The 7,294-nt window shown below is 31.8% G+C and overlaps 1 long non-coding RNA gene across 1 annotated transcript; it reads right to left on the bottom strand.

Moving 5' to 3' along the window:
* Positions 1-4,274: 4,274 nt before the first annotated feature.
* On the bottom strand, positions 4,275-4,819 carry LOC112692308. Its single transcript, XR_003149402.1, has 3 exons — positions 4,564-4,819; positions 4,423-4,505; positions 4,275-4,357 (listed from the first exon to the last, which is right to left on the bottom strand). It is a non-coding gene; the product is annotated as an uncharacterized LOC112692308 (long non-coding RNA).
* Positions 4,820-7,294: the final 2,475 nt, after the last annotated feature.

Genomic DNA, 7,294 nt, shown 5'->3' on the forward strand with positions numbered 1-7,294 from the left:
AAAAATTAACACCCATACGAGCCCGAAACGATCGGAGGGTGGCGTTGCAATGCGTGCCTAACGCGACAGAATTAATTCCAAATATGTGCGGCCAGACACAGCTGAACAATAAGGACTGTTACGTGTCCTCGCACCAAATCGGTGACGTTGTTCAGCAGGTGCAACGAACGAGTCACCCTTTCGACTGGAAAAATATTCAAAACCGCCTACCGAACATGAAACTATACACATATATAATGATACAGCGTGTTACGTTTTGTGTATATTATAATTTGTGTTGAGAAATTCGGCTGTTTTATTCGATGAATAGGGCCATTAGGCGGTCTTTTATTTGTACGCGCGGAGACCTCTCGAGAGTTACGACCCGCTCACTTTTAACGTATTTATTTCACTACTTTTGTACACTCCTGAGTGATTTTCCACAAACACAAATCTCCACCGTGGGCGCCGCATACAACTCTAACATTCCGTTGAACGCGCATCGCGTACAAACAATATTTTACGGCAATTGCGTAAGAGTCGCACGTCCAGCAAATTATTACCGTTGCAACGCCGTACAAAAGCCACTGAAACACGATCAATGCGTCGCGCGACGTAACGCCTTTAGGTTTCGGGGAAAACAAAATACAAATTACCTATCCAAGACAGTCAAGTATTGATGCTAAATAAATACGCACGCACGCACACCCGTGTTACATTAGATACACGTTGAACCGTGTCATTGTTATGGGCCCATGAATGTTTCAAACGTATATTTCGTCAGAAATTAAAAAAAACGCATACGTGTATCACGATTATTGTGCAGCACGCGCATACCTTTTATGATTGAAATGACGTAGATTGTATTATGTTTACATTTAATTTGTACTTGATTTTTTTTTTTTTGTACAAACGGTAAAAGTCGAATGATGTTTAAACTAACGTCTCAAAGACCGATGTACGAATAAATTTGGTTTTTCGATACGATATTCTCAAACTCGCACGTCCTTCTCCTATAGCTACTATAGGTTCCGAAAACTGCACAAAGCTTTATAGGTACAAATCCGTCAGAAACAAAATGTCAACATAATAAATAAATATTTCCGTGGAAATCAATTTTTTCCGACATCGATCCTCGTTTCAAGCGTAATATTATAGTATTAATTGTAGCTATATTATATTTTCTTTTTTTCAGAAATCAATATCATTATTTGCTTAAATTATTCAATGGGTATTGACCGTTTTCCGTTTTATAATTTGTTATAAATAGTTATTTATAATTTTTGCTAGACTGATAGTTTTGTTGTATTCGAATTATATTTAAGAAAAAATTTTACTATTATAGGTAGCTGTTTAGTGAGTAATAAATAAGTTAGATTATGACGTAGTAGAATAAAAAAAATATTAAGTGTAATATGTAGTGTAGCTTTTATGACTATACATATGTTACATTCAGTGATAATTCAATTTTTTGTTTTTCTAATTAAATATTCTCTGAAGTAATTTGGCCGTAAATAATGTAAAACGTTTTTAAACATTTTTATTGATTTAAATTATTTAATGAAATACCCGAGTGTAATAAAAATAACCTTATCATTAAGCCGTATATCGAACAAGCTTATTTTGATTGGCCAAATATTTACAATGAAAAAGTTGGTAATATTCATATTTATAATCAATGCTTTTGAGCAAATAGCGTTTGAGTTATAACTTATGCTTTTAGAAAATCCAAAGTAAGAGTTTTGTGAGTTTTTAAACTTATTATAAGTGACAGATAAGATACAAGACAATAAGAGAACCTACTTCCGCTTTTGAGGAGCTCTCGGGACTATTTAAAAAATCGAAATTTACAACAACATTTGTTTCAAATGTTTTTGTTTATTTTTTTTTATTTTTTCTTCTATTTTCATCTTTTATTTTTGGTCTTCTCAAAATATATTTAGTTCAATTTCTTTTATCCATTGCGAGACTTATACGTACTTACGCTTCATATGAAAATATATTTCGAGATTACATACTCGTAAACACTAAAACACAATTTCCTGTTCACAGCCTTTATAACTTTGTTTCTCGTTTATTTCTTTCGTTCAATGTTTGATAAAAATTTTACGCGAAGAAATATAAAAAAAATATTCGAAATATCTTTTCTTTTTTTTTTTAGTGACTGTTAAAGAAAATATATAAAGCAAGTTTAATTATCATGATAACGTAGTTGTATACAATTGGAATAAAAATAAAAGTATTAGTAAACTTCTGCATCCGATTTGATATAAAGTTAAACTTATTATAAATGTTATAATTAGTTAAAAAAAAATTAATTTGTTTTTTATTTAAAATTGTTTATTACTAACAGTTGGAGTTCTTTAGTGGCGTAAAATATAAAAACACAATATTTTACACCACGATAAAAATATTTTTGACTTAAACAAACATGTGTAAGTATTATTGCTTTTAACGTTTTATTTTTGAATATTGAAAATAAAATAATATGAAAGTAATAGTTCACTGCAAAAAGGTGCATACTGCTTCCGTTTCAAACGGATATACATAAGCACATTGAGGACTACTTATAATACAACATGCAAGCTGAAAATTATCATCATTTTTATTTCATATCATCGTGAGAAATATTAATTCTTACAATGCGATACGTGCGCACCGGTGTTTGACGGCTGAGAATGTTTTACGATTTTAGTAACTGATTGAGAACGATTGTCGGAAGGTCAAAGAAATAATATTTTGTACCTCATATTCAAACGATTGAGGACGATTTTTCCAGCGACGTTGTCGTTTATCTTATTATTTAGCGATAAAGATAATTTATTTATAATATTGCCTATAGTTATAATGTGTGGGTAACCTAAATTCAGTTGCTTTGTGGACGATGGTAACAACGTAATGTATATATGTAGTATAATGGAAAACTCTAAAATGATAACGCTTGAACTTGGAAAATAACTTTTATAACAGGGGTGGCCAGTGAAAAGAGACTCGCGAGCCACCAAATATATTAATAAATATGGAAGAGCCAAAATGTAAAAAAAAAGGTATATAATTATATAATTTATATATACATATATATATATATATATATATATATATGATATTGTAAATAATACAAGATAATGTTTCGTATTTAATATAATGTGAAGAATACGATAACAATAATTGTACAATATTGTCAAATTAAATTTTACTTCATAAATACCACAATTATCAAAATATCATAGGGACATAGACACATGGGTGTAGGTAGGAAAAATTTTCGGAGGGAGTTTTGGTCTAGATTTATATTAGTACTATAAAACATTAAAATTAAATATGAATTATTTATTTAATACAATTGAATACCAATACAATATTTTGTCCATATAAATTACAAATTTAAGAATATAAAAAAAATTATAAGATAAAATCTTGTTTTCTTTGTTGAAGTTTAAAAATATTGATTACTTCTTCCGGGTCAATATTAAAATAGATTTTAATGGATACAGTAGCTTTAGAAATTGAACTCTTGGAATTATTGGAAGATGGAGGACTGAACAGTTCAAATACAGTTGTCATTCTTTGCTGGAATTTTGGTAACATGTGCCTGTTATTAAATATCCAAAAATTACTCTTTGCGCTCAAAAATTAATATCGATTTTCAGAACAACATATTCTTGACAGTCTTTATACTCAACCATGAAAATGATTAAATCTAAACATCGATCAACATTAACGGATGATCATTTAACGGAATTGTTAAGGACTGCGTTAACAACATATAGTCCTGATTTTAAAAAACTTACAAGCAAAATAAACCGGCAATAAATAAGAAAATAGTCAATAAAGAAAAATTATATCAAGAACACTATTTTTACTAATTTTTTTTTATACACTGTAATTTAATAAAATATTATACTTTTTCAAATACATAAATTCATATAGTGAAAAATGTTTTGTAAAAAAATTACGATAAGATGCGAGCCGTGGCTTGGACACCCCTGTTATATAATAAACAATTATAAATATTCATTTTTAAGATTACGCCAAGACGGGTGTTGATGAAACGGAAATATTCCAGTAACAATAATTGTTATTGAAATTATTTTTAACACAATTATTGTAGCGCAATTTACGAACATTGTGAATCGATAAAACTTTTCATGCATCAACCGGTAAATATATCACTTGGTTTAGCAATAATAATCAAAAAATTGAAAGAAAAAGTTGTTACTTTATTATTAATTGTTAATTAATCAGTATTATATTAAAATTTAATATTGAGTACACTATTTTATGTTTTTAATCAATGCGGCAACGTTGCACAAAAGTTAGCAGATATAAACGTTCTCAATTGTATTCCACTCGTGCATCATTACGCCGTTTAATTCATCTGTAAAAGCACGTACATAAATAAGTTATTTTGAACACTGGCGTTTATTATTATAAATAGCTTACAGTTAAACATTATCAGGCACCTATAGACGTTGAGTTACATTTTCGAACAGAAAAAAATAATCATGGTTAACACATTTTAAAATCTATAACATATTATAGGTTATTTTACATCGAAAAAAAACCATACACATGACACCCTACTTAAAATGTCGTCAATCAATGAACCGTTGGTTCCTTTTTTTCCAGCCCTACCGGTTTCGTGCGACGCACAACCTTGTTAGTGCACCGTTCCAATTAATAATACACACGAACATAATAACGCGATCGTCGATTGTGTTGTACAGGATGATACGTTTCGTTGGCCCGAGTCCTGCTGTGGTTAGGTTAGGTTCGGTGTGCGATGCGACGCAGCTCTGTGCACGAATATGTTCGAAGTGTTCCGGACGAGATTTGGCGCGTGAAAAGTTATTCGTTGAATAGATTAGGTACACCGAGCAAATATTTAGTGTCTTGCATGTGAACCGACGTCTAAACTTCCCGAATCCATCATCAACGCGAATCCCCGCGGGACACCCTGTACACGCATGTATCATGCAGATGTATAATGTATACGGACGACAACGAACGGTGGAACGAATTTTGGACGCGTCTCGCACGGGTAAACTTGACTCGTCGGTAAACAAATTTAATTGGTTATCAGAACTCGAGATGAAAAATACCCGACTACTAAATAGCTGAAAAAGAAACCGTTTCGGGAACGCGTGTGACACGTACCCGCCGCGGACACGTAAGAGACCGTATCATTGGCCGTGTGCAATGGAAAACCATCAGCACGATACTTATAACGCGGGTACGTGCGACTCACTACCCGAACAATCGCCCTTTTATTTGTTTATTATTATTTTGTTTTTTTTTTTGTTTTTTTTTTTAAAATTTTTTTTTTCAACGGCTGTGGCGGAAGTGACTAAGGCTAAGGAAGAAGAATTACTTATGCTTGTTCTGGTTCGCGGATCGCTTCCCATGGACAAAGAACGATGTAATAATTATAACGATAATTATACACCTCTTTATATTAATATAACAATAATAATAATAATAATAATAATACGAGACAATAATAACAATAATGATATATGATGATAACGAAAATAACGGATTTGAGTAAAACGCCGAGAGAGAAGAAAGACGACTGCAATTCCCATGCACATAAGTACACGTGATTTCCATGTGCATAAAGAAACTCCAACAAAAGAAAACTACTGGGCGGTACTGTGTCGAAACGAACGTTACAAGTGTATCCATTCAGTGCAAGGTAAGAGGACATGAGCCAGGGTCGCAGTTCTGAAAGGGGCACAAATTTCAACACTACTTATGTAATATTTTTCACGAAATTTGAAAAATAGGTAGTTAAAAAAAATTTAATTTGATAATGTCACAGATAAATTTGTCTCTATAAAATAAAGAAAAGTACCATTGTAATATTATTCTAACACAATTGTGGAACAAAAACATTTGAAGAAAATTACATGTTTTATAATGTATTGATTGTTTACAAGTAATACAAAGAGTTATTAAAGTTTATTAGTAATTATTACTTTGTATACTATGTTGTTGTACATGCTTTATATACTTCAAATGATTTTTTTTGTACAAAAATTAATTTTTTCCATTTGGTGGTGGGAGGGGGGTAAATACAGTGATTTGCCAGGGGTGCCACCAGACCTCAATACAGACCTGGTCAAAATAATTCGATTCGTTTTAATCGCTCTATAGTTTTTTAAATACCTCGTCATCGTCATCGAACTCGTCGTGACGTATAGACGCAACTAGAGCTCAAATATTGGGGGTGCAAAAATCACGTAACTCACGAAGCCAATTCCAAGTACCATATCACTCAATTTAATCATTAAATGTGCTATAACAACACGCATACACTAATATTTCAATATATAAATATTAACAAGCATAAATCGTAACATACCTATTTATTTCATTATACTATTTTATTTAGGTGATACAATACTAAGAAATACACAAATTAAAAAATATTGTACGCAATATACAGCATATAATATCCACACTAGTATTATCTGGCGATGACTAGTAGAATATTTTTCAAGTATTTCTGACGATGTAATTATTTAATAGTCACGAACAGTTCATCATTCTGACAAAAACATCAAATAAAACTACATATAAGAAAAACACTATTTTTTCATACGATTTTTTAACTATTAATTTTTCAACTGGGAGTGCTAAATTTGAGCCCCCCTAGTTACGCCTATGACCGTACGACATAATTGACGAACTAGTTTTCAGAACTATACTCGTGTTACACGAACTTATGCAATTCTCAGACGAACAAATGAGCATCGTCAATGGTCGTCGTACATCGTATTCTCGCGAAATCTTAGGAAAGGATGTAAAAATAATAAATATTAAATATTTTTGTGCACATTAAAACCGGAAATACTCAGAACGGAGTATGATCGATTCGTAGAACATGCGCTGTGTCGGCGTTCGTGTTTTTCTATCCCCCCGGGGCGTTCATTATTTTATCACATACACGTGCATTACGTACAATTCAGTGGTGGTTCAAGGGAGTAGGGGGTGAAAATAAAGCCAACTCTCCCCAATACATAACGTTTATATATATAATATACACACGGATTATAGGTAAGGTGTTTTGAACGGAACGATCCCGTTTTTCGTGTCTTTGTCCCGTTGTCCCCTGGGGAATCTTCGGAACATTAAAATTTCCCGTTTTCAGAAAATAGTACCCAACAACGATGGTCAATTTTGATTTGTTGATGGATTATTGTTTTTATTATTATTATAACTAGTATGTTTGCACACCACGGGTATATACTGTATCGTTGACCGTTTTCTTTACGTAGACGCTTTTCTTATATGAAAAAAAAAAATTGTTTAC

The sequence above is a fragment of the Sipha flava genome, unplaced genomic scaffold, assembly GCF_003268045.1.
Source record: "Sipha flava isolate LNK unplaced genomic scaffold, YSA_version1 72_pilon_pilon, whole genome shotgun sequence".
In the NCBI taxonomy this organism is placed as follows: Eukaryota; Metazoa; Arthropoda; class Insecta; order Hemiptera; family Aphididae; genus Sipha; species Sipha flava.